The sequence below is a fragment of the Miniopterus schreibersii genome (assembly GCF_964146895.1).
Source record: "Miniopterus schreibersii genome assembly, chromosome: 14".
Taxonomy (NCBI): Eukaryota; Metazoa; Chordata; class Mammalia; order Chiroptera; family Miniopteridae; genus Miniopterus; species Miniopterus schreibersii.
This window is the reverse complement of record NC_138114.1, coordinates 29,631,381-29,643,578: the sequence shown is the minus strand read 5'-3', so window position 1 is coordinate 29,643,578 and position 12,198 is coordinate 29,631,381.

The window sequence follows — 12,198 nt, the reverse complement described above, 5'->3', positions numbered from 1 at the left end:
CAGCTCCTGGCTTTTCCACTCACATTCCAGTTTGTTCCATCTCTACATAGCTGTCAGATATTTAGACTGCCTTGACTAGAACACACTATTATATGGTATATAATATAATTTTTAAAAGGTCTATTGTTAGGAAAAAAGTGGAATCTGGATTTTTTTTTTTACATGTTATCTCCATTAAACTCATCCTCATGACCAACACTCTACTCTTGGTTTTGAAGCTGTATAATTTTAAAAATATCGAACAACATATAGTGGTGTAAACAATAATTTGGGAGAAGGCTGGAGACATGGTTCTGGTTTCCCTCTCTCCACTTACTATTTTTGAAACATCAAGTATTTCGCTTGATCTTTATGGACTTCAGCTATCTCATCTGCAAAATGTTATAATACTGTATTGCTTGCTTTAACCTAGAGATCGAGAGGAGGCTATATTGTGGGTCCTCCCAACTCTAGTATCTATAGCTCTAGCCTAAGAGAGGGTTTTGTATCAAAATAGAGGTGCTTCTGAAAACGGAGTGCAATTACTAACATACATTTAGAACCAACAGCATTAAGTACTGAAACAAAAAACAGAGATTCCTTCGTTAGGAGAATGGCCAATTGTCTTTGTCCTTGCAGCCCTGTCAGTTCATTTCATAGTTCTCAGGTCAATAATGCTTAAAATGGGGAAAATAGTTTAAAATCTTTACAAAGATCTGTATATTAAATTATCCAGATTTCTGATTCAAGTTTTTTTTTCAAATTACACATTCTCTTTCATAAAGAATACATTCAAAGCAAGTGAATTTTCAACAGTTTTGCACTCTACTTTTGGCAGTGCCTCAGATGATTGTGAAATATGATCTCAAAGCTGGAGGGAAGTCTCCGGAGAGAGTTCCTTCCAGGTGACCGTGTTTGATGGAAGCTTGTAGGATTGCTGAGAGACGTGGAGTCTGATGCCGGCGGACTCGTGAGCGGTTCTGAGTTACCTGGGTTTTTCCCCATCCTCCGAACAGCAGCTGCTGGGTGCAGAAATGAGCGACATGTGTTGTTACTATTTCAGGAAAAAGATAAGTCAAATTGTAAATGGATACAGAAAAGGATCACAAGGTCAGACATCTTAACTTCGGGTTTAAAAACCTGGTTTTGTCTGTAAAAAAACCCACAGAGCACTGAATTCAAGTACTGGCTGTATCAATTGCCTTTCTGACTTTGGGCTTTAATTTTAATCTCCTATAAAATGGATTGATTGCAAAAGATGGCATGTTAAGTCCCTTTGTTTTTTTCTTTTTTTCCAAATCTAAAATTAATATATACCAGTTATTGAAAAACTGGAAAATATAAGTACCCCAAAATCTAAAATAACTCATAATAACACAGCTTAGAGAAAATCAATGTATTAATATTATGTTTATTTTTTTCTTTGTTATACAAATGTATGCCACTCAGTTATAAATTTTATATATTATATACATATCCATACATATATTTTATATACACAAACATATTTCCCATACATATGTTTTATGTATTATAGCATTGATTCATATAGAAGTCCATCCTGGATATTTATATCTATCAAGAGAATTTTCCCATGTTATATAAAAATATACATTCCTATCACTTTATTAATTATATGGAAAGTCCAATTTATTTACCAGCTACTGATTATTATTTACCTTCTAGTTTTTTATAATTACAAAATGATTGTGATGAATATCCTTCCACATTAATGTTAGTGCACCTCACTTATTGCCCAGTGATAGGGAACTGTTAGGTCAAATGACTCCACTTAATTAGAGTGACTATTTGGACAAAGTCTAAATTCTCTGCTAAGATGCCATTTCCATAGAGATTTAGAAGATATGGAAGAATTGACAAGAGCAATAGAAATACTGCCAAGAAAACTCTAGATTTAGCTTATTTGAGGACAATCAACTGGAGTACTCCACACAGAGTTCATCTTCAGAAAGACCTTATTTTATTTAAAATAAAATAAAATAAAAATAATAAAAAGATATGAATGACTGGGTGAAAGGAAAGTGTATGTATCACATTGGGCTTCCAGATTTGTTTCTCTAAATCAGCTCTTTGTGGTTCCTACAGTCATTTTCAATGATTTGTTGTAAGCAATTTCTGGGATATCCATTGTTAGGCAAACATGTACTGAGAAGTAATTATTATTGTGCATTTTAGAGACAAAATTGTTGCAACATCTCTGACTGCATTCTTCTGGGTTGAACTTTTAAAGCATCATGTTTGTCATAGTTTATCAGAGTCTGAATTTAACAATCACATCAATTCATGTCTGCATTATCCAAACTTGTCACTAGATGGCAGAAGAGGACTTTGTTTAGATTCTGGTGTCGCCCTTTCACTTGTTTATATAGGATCCATTTGGTGAGATGTTAGTGTAACTTTTTGCACGTCTTGAGAAATTTTGTTAGAGTAATCGGAGTGCTTTTAAGAGTACCCCTCAATGCATCGAGCTACAGAAATTTTCGAAGCCTTCTCCTGTAATTGCAGGATTATGCTGAGGAGTGGCCGTTGCTGCTGTAACTCATCGGTAAACCTGGATGTCTTTATGCTCACCTGGCCTGGGGGCAGCACACGTCTGTTCCTCAGTCTGTAGCCCTGGATCCTCTGGGGTTAGCTCTCTGGCCTTTCTTGGAGCAGTTTGGAGCTTGAGCGGGGTCATGCCAACCTGGTGACCACAGTGCCTCCAGAACACAGACAGAAATCTGCAATCCTATGTTCAAACATTTGTAAGGTTGTAAATTTTAATTTTCCTACTCCCAGCCATTTAGCCACTTGATTATACTAAAAGCTATCTGTGAGCTGCCAAGTTCTAAGCACCATAATCCTTTTCTGCCTTGATGTCCCTCTAGTAACTTTAATCAGGCTTTTACAAAGATTATCCACTCAATATAGTTTTTCTCAGTGAGTGTGTCCACTCAGTCTAATTTTTCTAAATGAAAGGGTTTGTAGGAATTACCCAGTCTGCTGTGATCAAATCACTCTAATGGTTTGCGAATATGCCTTGTATTGGAGCACATCCTTGTATGCTTGTAATTATATGTTTTTTGATCAATTTTAGTGCATTTAATAGTAAATAGTACTACGTAAAAGATTTTATTTACTTCCTTACTTTTCTCATTCAGCTCTTTATTTTTAAGCTCCATTGATTTTGCTTTATATATTTCTTTATTGTTTTTACTGTTGCATTTTACAAGAGCATTACATAATGCATATCTACCATATTTATTTATTTATGCGCTCCCTACTTGTGGGAAACTAAGTTGCATCAAACTCTCTGCTATCACGTCTTGATGATGTTGCTTAGCTGTGCCTGTCTTTATCTATGCTTTTGCAGGGTTTTCCTAGAACTTATATCCAGGAGACAGATCACTGATTCATTTTGTATATGTATCCTAAATTTATAATACTTTCCAAAATGGCCTTACCTATACAATTCCATCCTGCCAGCAAAACTTTCCTTCTTGCTCTGTCCATCCTAGCCAATGCTTGATGTTATGCTGCTTTCCAATTTTTTTTCTTTTTTGTGGTTGTTGAGTGAATTCTAACTGAAATGGCAATTTAATATGATTCAGTTTAATAGATATGAATCCTTTGTTGCTTTAGTTTTGCAAATAACTTTTTTTTCAAGTTGGCATTTGTCTCTTGACTTTGTTGTGCTCTTAGGTTGAAATCCTTGCTTGTTATGTAGTCATACACATCGGCATTTTGCTTTATGTTTTGTGCTTTTTGAGTGTTCTTTAGAAAGACATTTATTTCCCTTTGGTCAAAAATATAGTCTCCTACTTTTGTTGCTAGTAGTCCCCCCCTCCATTTTCATAGTTTAATACTTTTCTGACTCTAACTCATCCCTAAAATGTCTTGGTTTTCATCAGCCCATTAGGATTACAGCTTATAAATGGTATAAAGTAGTAAACCACGTTATTTTTTTCATATATGGCATATAACAAAGACTCAGCACAGCTTTCTCCAACACCATCTACTAATCAGTACGTTATTTCCATATGGTTAGTGGGTATTACCTTTATCATGTATTAAATTTCCACATATTGTCTGTCTGTTCCATCTTTTACTTTTCTGTTCTTCAACCAATACCGCATGTCTGTGAAACATTTAATTGTGTTGAAATGAGTTTGAATATTTAATGGACTATGTCTTTCCTTTTCTCTCTGCTCTTTTTCATACTTAGTTCTTTACAGAACTTCCTTCCTTCGTAAGTTGGTTTTATTGAGTTGACTTAAAAAAGAAAACACTGGGCTTTCTATAGGTATTGCACTGAATGTATAGGCTATTTTGGGTAGGAGTAACATGTTTACTATGTTAGTTTTTGTCACTCATGGTTTTCAAGAAGAACCATGTGCTTAAGTGGGCCTTCTTTACGTTTCCTTGGCTTAGCCTGTTCAGGTTGCTGTAACAAAACGCCACAGGCTGGGTGGCTTATAAACAGCAGGAATTTATTGCTCACAGCTGTGGCCCCTGGGCACCTGAGAGCAGGGTGCCAGCACAGTCAGGCGAGGGTCATCTTCCTGACGCATCACAGACTCTTCTCCTTTGTACTCACACGGTACAAGGGACTGGGCATCTCCCCGAAGCCTTTTATCAGGTTCCAGCCTCATGATTGAAGCACCTCCCAAAGCCTGCACCTACTAATGCCAGCTCCTGTGGGGGTCAGGGTTCAACATAAGAATTTGGGGGGAACACACATATTCTGACCATAGCATCCCTGAACACTAATGGAAATAAGTTTAGTTTTTCCATTAACATTAGGATCTTTGCTCTATCAATTGTCTTATTAGTTTATTGAGTTTTCCTATTATATTAGTTTCCTGAAAGTTGTGTTATAAAGAGATAAGTAATATTATAGTATATGTTCCTGAAAATAGTAGATAATCATAAATGCTATATTTTACTTCATTAATATTATTTCTATTGGTGGAGTCGCTGATGCAGAATCATTCTTGAATTTCTAGTATGAAACTATTTGATCCTGATGTACTATTCAGTTAGATTTTATAAATACTCTTTATTTAGAATATCTACATCCATTATAATGAGACTAATTGGTTTATAACTTTTATTTTTCAGTCTTATAAAATAAATGGATCAGCTTCCCACCTCTTTTATTTACTCTGAAATACCCTCCATAATATAGAGCTTCTATTTCTTGAATGTTGGAGAAGAACATCCTTGAAAAATTATTTGTGTATTTTATCTCAAATGAGGTATTCTTTGATTATTACAATTTCATTAAAGATTATTGATCTCTCTTTAAAAGTGTCCAATTATTCTTAAAGAATCAGACCATTTTATTTGTATCTATTTGTCCAAATATTACCAAATTTATTATTATGTAGTTGATAATATTTTATTCTTCTGTCAAACTGTTAGCTCTGGATTTGTCCTTTTTATATATTTATTTATTGCACATTACATATTTTATTTTGATCAATTTTTATAAGAGACTTTTCTATATTATTAGTTATTAATTAATATTTTCAAAGACCCAGTTCTGGCTTATTATTTGTCTTTGTTAAATGTTATTTATTTTTCTTTTTAGTTAATCTTTTCTTTTATTATTTTCTTATTGATTTTGACATTTGTGCAGTTGATCTAGAAAAAATACTTAGCTCTTCATTCCATTAAGAAAAAAAATGTTTTTATTGATTTTTAGAGAGAGAGGAGGAGAGACAGATGTGAGAGAGACTTTGATGAGAGAGAAACATTAATGATCGCCTGTCTTTTGCACCCCCCCCCCCCACTGGGGACCGAGTCTGCAACCTGGGCATGCACCCAGACTGGGAACTGAACCGGTGACCACTTGGTTCCTGGGCTGGCACTAAAGTGCTGAGCCACACTGGCCAGGCTTCATTCATATTCTTAATAATTTATTTGCTGATAAATGTACACAGAGGAGTAAATTTGTATGGAATATATAATGTAAAAATTTAATTCTGTCCATCTCACAGATTTTGGCCTGAAGAGGTTTTCTTTATTGTTTAATTCTAATCATATTGTAATTTCTGTAATATTTTTATTTTTAACCTAGGAGGCACTGATTTGGAGAATATATTCTATGTAAAGTTAATTAAAATTTAATGAGTTTAATTTTGGACTACTAAAATCAGTTTTTCTGAATATCCACATTTTGCTTGAAAATAACATCTGTTCCCTGAATATTGAGAGGTAAATTTTATATATGTCTCTTTGTTCAAGCATACTATTGGTGTTATATTATTGCTCTCCTATTTTGGCCCCAGGAGGAAAAGAAGGTACTCATGTTGTTGAATGGAGGAGAGGACTCTATTGGAAACATTATTTCATTTAAACAGGACTTATTATTCCATTTTTCCCTGTACTGAACTGTCTATAACTTACCACCAAATACTTAAAAGTAAACATGTATAGAGAAAAAAATCATAGTAATCTTTATGTTTATTACTGGTTTTATGTATAGACTGATTATTTCGGTGGAAGGATCAAAAATTATGTAACAGGTATGTCATTGTAATTTTAAATCACTGAAATAAAATATCAGAGGGAAGAGAATCTCAGAGAACATTGTTCATCTGGGTAAAAATCTTCAGATACTTTTCCTCTTTGAATTACTGTATTTTAATATAGGAAACTCCCACGTCACATTTGGGAAAACTGTTGTAATTTTTTTCTTTTATTGTACTTTTCATATCTTCTGAAAAACTTGAAAATCTTTAGGGTTTTAAATCAGGAAGATTTTTGTTACAACACAGTAATTATACATCATTAATGTTTAGGTTTCATACTTTGAAATATCTCTCATACCGCTTTCAATACGGTTCTACCCAATCACGACTCATTCATTGGGGCCAAGAATAGAGGCCTGACAACCAACTGGAAGGGACCCAGGACTGGGAGTTCAGTAATAGTAGTTTTCTACAGACATATAATTGAATGCACAAAGGTTATATTAGCTCAGAGGAAGGTCTGCGTCCAGTGAGGATGGAAAGGAATTAAAACGTAGACACTGAAGATAATTAACATGGCGTAAAAACATGTCACCTGACCATATGGAGGAAAAGTAAGTGCTGTTAAACCACCCCACACATCATTAATGTCCGTAGATGACAGTGCTCTACCACAGAAAGTTACACTCTTTAAAAATAGAATAACAGAGGAAGAGTTTGGCCAGATCCCAAGGATTATTTTTATTACGCTGTAGGGTAGAGCCTCCAGAGAATAATAAATGTTTCCTAGGATGAAATTGCTGAGATTTAAGAAAATCGCAAATTAAAGCGAAGTGAGTCAACCAACATTTCAGTTATGTGAAGTCTTCTGAACTAGGTTATTTTATTGACGTATGTTTCATCCAAAATCACCATCATTATTTGCAGTGCTGTTTAAGATCAATATGAGATAATTTATTCACTCATCTTAAAATCGCTTATTGCATAAATGCTATAGGCAACATTAAAAAATATATCCATAGACTAATAGAAATGTATTCCTTGCCCTTAAGGAGCCCACAGTCTAATGTGGTAGGTGGTGATTTTGTAGGGAATAGTTGTCTTCCACGGTATTCTGGCTCTCTTTCTTTCAGGATATAGTAGAATTGCACCATTCTAGTGGCATGTGAGCAGCAGCGATGCCTGTCACTTCCAGTGGCATTCTCTAGCTTCTTTGTATATTTCACCATGCTCCCTCCTCTTCTATGACAATCGATGATATGACAGATCTAGGGACTTCAACAACCTGAATCTTGATGTGAGGATATCATCAAGCATGTTCCCTTTCTAAGCAAAGGAAAATCATATTTGTTGAGTTCATCCTGATGAAAAAAATGATAGTTAATTAACAATAGTATTTACCTATTTATTCAGAAAACATTTACTGAGCATACAGTTCAAACCACTACGTTAAGTATACTAAGGAGGAGGGATAACGGTTTGAATCTGATACAGTTCTTATCTTCAAGCATGTGACTGGCTAAGGATGGAGGGATAAGTAAGCAGTAAAGTTACAGGTTCTCTGTTAGCAGTTAGGATGTGGTGTGGCAGGCAGATGTGATGATGCGATTGGCTTCACGTAGTTCAACAGAAATTATCAGGCCTGGCTGGAGTGGCTCAGCAGTTGAACATTGACCTAGGACCCAGGAGATCCCAGTTCGAATCCCGGTCAGTGCTCATGTCTGGGTTGCAGGCTTGATCCCCAGCAGGGGGTGTGCAGGAGGCAGCCCATCAATGACTCTCTCATCATTGATGTTTCTCTCTCTCTCCCTCTCCCTTCCTCTCTGAAATCAATAAAGATATATTTTAAGAAAAGAGAAATTATCAGGAAGATGACGTTTCAGAGAAACTTGACATGTGGGCAGGATTCCTCCATTGGATTTAGAAGGAGGGAGGGATAGAGAATATGCCTCTAAAATGGCAGTTCAGAAATGGCAGATCCATCTGCAAAGACAAGTCTTGTGAAACACCATAGAGAATCCAGGAACCTGACAACAGTGCTATAATTGCAGAGTGAAAGCAAAGCAAAAACAGGAAGAATAATTTAAGCCCTGCTGAGGAAGTTTAACTTTATTTTATGACACGTGTGAATGCTCTGAAAGCTTTTAAGCAAGAGAGTACTTGAGAAGCAGGATGGAATTCGTGCTTGAGAAAGGCCCTGTAACATCGGAAAAGATTAGTGCAACCCGGGCAGCAAGAGGTTCAGGAAACTGCCCTCAGAATATATTTTCAAATGAGAAAGAACAGAAAAGCAGAGGAGAGAGAAAGTAATAGTGAAGATAGAGCATTAAGTATGGTGTTAAGAAGGCAAAACCATCATAAAAGTGACAGTTCATTTCTATTGAGCGGGAAGAAGGTGAGTCTGGGGTTGGTTCCCCTTGGGCGGGTTTGTCCCTGGGGTGTAGTGTGCCCTACAGCCGGCTGAATGCACTGGGCGCGCCCCATCGTCCTTTGGCCGCAGTGTCCTTCAGGCTCGTCAGGGTCACCAGTGACCCTCCCTGGCCCTGACGGGCCACCACGCTTGGCTTAGTCTTTGGCAGACGCCCGGCCTGATCCTCTCTGCATTACCGGTGGACTCCATCCCACCAAGTTTTATGAGGCCCTACCCAGTACGGCACCAAAACCAGACAGAATTACTTGAAGAAAAGGCTAGGGCAGACCTATACACCTCAGGAACATGAAGCAAAGTATACTTTGAGAAGCTGCAAATATCTCTAGCACTCTATAAAAGGGGAAATACACGATGCTGTCACTATCAAATCCCGGCCTACTTTTATGTAGGAATCAATAAGCTGATCCTAAGTCTATATAGAAAGGTATTTGGCCCAGAATAACCAAAATGACCTTGAAAAAAGATCAGAGTTGGAGGGGAAGACTAATAATTCCCAGTGTCAGAACTTACTGAAAAGCTACTGTAATAAAAAGTGTGGTGCTTGCATAAGGATAGTCATACAAGTCCGTGCAATAGAATTGAGAGTCCAGAAATAAACCCACACATCTATGGGTAATTTTGCATCAGGAAGAATCATTAGGACTTTTTCACTTTGGCATAAAGAGAAAGGCTATATTGATGTAAAAGTTACTGATTCTGTGTGATTGTAGTTATACAGCTAACCCTTCCTCCAAGATCCTAGAACTTGGGGCTTTTCACTATGGCCAGGTCATATCTGTTATTTGTGTTTGGTTTTCTAACATGAACTAGAGCAAGGATTATAAATAGGCCCAGAATTAGCACTTGGACACGACTGCCAAGTTCAAGCTCAAGAAAACCAGAGTGTCAGGATCCATTGTGATACCTGCTGTAGTTCTGAGAAGGGCAAGAGGCAACTTCAGAATATTTCCATGCCCGATAGAAATTTAGAAGAGCTGATAATTTATGGAAATACATTTTAATAAGTTTTTATACGTGTGTAATTTTATAGTCATTTTATAACATTCAACAGGACTTAAAAGTTATGAGTTAATACTGGTTAACCTTGGAATACGCTATTTGAAATGTGAGTTTAGGAATAACATCAGAATTTTCTACTGTTCTGGGAAAAAGTAAATCAAGGAAACTTGGAGCCGAGTGCTGGAGTCAGATTCTAAATTGTGTTTGCAGCTGTTAGGAGGCAGGAAGCCAAAAGCAATTGTTATCTGAGGGAAGGACATGTCAGCCACAGCGTGGTGTGCTTGAACAAACGGCCGTGCAACTTCCAAATCAGGGTGGAGGCTGGGAGGAAGAAAGGTCTATGTTGTTAAGCACCAACCTCCAAGATGCAGAAACATTGTCCTTTTTTCTTTTTTCTAATATCAACTTACCCTTATTCCATATGCATTCTAATCTCTTTATTCCATATGTAAACCGGTGAGCAGGGATGCTGGGTCTGGCTCTAACGTGGCGTGATTGTTCCATTTTTCACTGTGTGAAGGATAGCATAGGCATGGACAGTCTAAACTAAACTGGTTTTGGCATTGCAGCTTTTTGGACAGAAATCTTATGTAATTCATAGAAAAATAGTAGGAAAGACACAGTATATTTTTTGTGGCATTTTTTTTCCTCTTTTGAAAAAAATACACCAAAAAATCAGATGCCAATTAATTCTCTTATTTCAGAAAGTCTACTCTTGGTGAACTCAGCAATAAGCTATACCTGAGAACTAGCAGGTGATAAATAGAAAATGGTCTTAGATGAAAAACAAACAAAAACACAACTCTTTCATTATTGAACCCACCCTAAAGGAATTTTTTATCTTAGAACTGAAACCGATCTTTCATGAAGCCGAAAGATTAGATACTTTCTTGGCTCAATCGTTTGCTTTGAAGGTAGTCTGCTTCAATTGCATATTTTATATAACTTTATCCTTCATCATAAATGAGCCTGGTTTTAAATCCCAACTATAGGACATTGGGTCATCTCTTAAGCTCTCCAAGTCTTAATGTACTTCATAAGGATTTTGCCAGGCTTAGAACAGTTTACATACATAAAATAATGTGACCAGTATAGCTTGGTGTTCACATAGGCCCTAGAATCAGATAGGCCTGACTTTAAATCCCAGCTTCATCTCTTACTAGTTGTCAGCCTTGAATGATTCCTGCATCTTAAAAGGCTTTAGTTTATCTGTGAAATGAGGTTAACAATATACCCATCCTGATAAGGTTGTTGTGAGGAGGTGTTATCAAAATCTCATAGGAGTCTACAGGGTTATTATTCAGTGTCTTCTCAATCCTACATCATCACACAGCCTTGATGATGCTCAACCAGACCCCAAGGTCTCTCTCACTCTCTTTCTCCCACTCAGTTATTTTCTGCACACTGATCTTCCAGAACAGTCTTTTCCTCATTGCAAGTTGTCTTTTCAGAAGTTTTCAGTGATCCTTTTCTGCCTAACACATCAAGTCTAGGCTCTCAGAGACAAAGTCATGTATTTGTTGAGCCTTGGAATCAGCCTAGTTCAAAATATTGGCCCCATGGCAAGTAAGTTATTAAAACCCTATGACATTTGAGCAAATTTATTTACTTTCCAAGTCTTAGTTGTTTGTTTCATTGTAAAAAGAAGATAATATATTCCTTTCCTCTGTTATTCAGAGGAAACAAGATAATGACGAACCATTTACCACAAATCTGGTATGTAGTAAGTATGAAGTAAAATCTAGCTAGTTTTTTTCTAATTGTGAGAAACCTCCAATTATTATAAAGTTCTATCTTATATGTTCTCGAATTCTGCATTCTATAATGTTTTTGGTAATATAATCATCTTTCATAGCTACAACCGAGCTAGTTTATGTCACCTTTGATAGGACACCTCTTCAACTGGTGTTTCCTGGTAAAAATTTTCATAGAACTACTAAATATATTGCTTCACCTATGAGTCAATATATTAGTTTAAAGAGTTTTATATAATTCTTATTTTAAAGATTAAAGATGTACTCCCAAAGATCTTGGATATTTTTAAAAGAAAGTAGTATAAACATATATCTCCCAGATAAAATGGCTCTTCACTATTCTCTAGATTTTACTAGTAAATATAAAGAGGTATATGAATAAAGAAATAATAAAATAATGGAAGCACTCTGTTCAGAATAGGAATGTTTCAATATGTGTTACCTATGCACTTCAACACCTTTGCTAGATAGTTTCATTTGAAATCATTTGTTGTCACAAATTTGGGAGAGTCTGGAGAATTTTTACAGCAAAATGCCAAGAAATATAACCAACTGCATT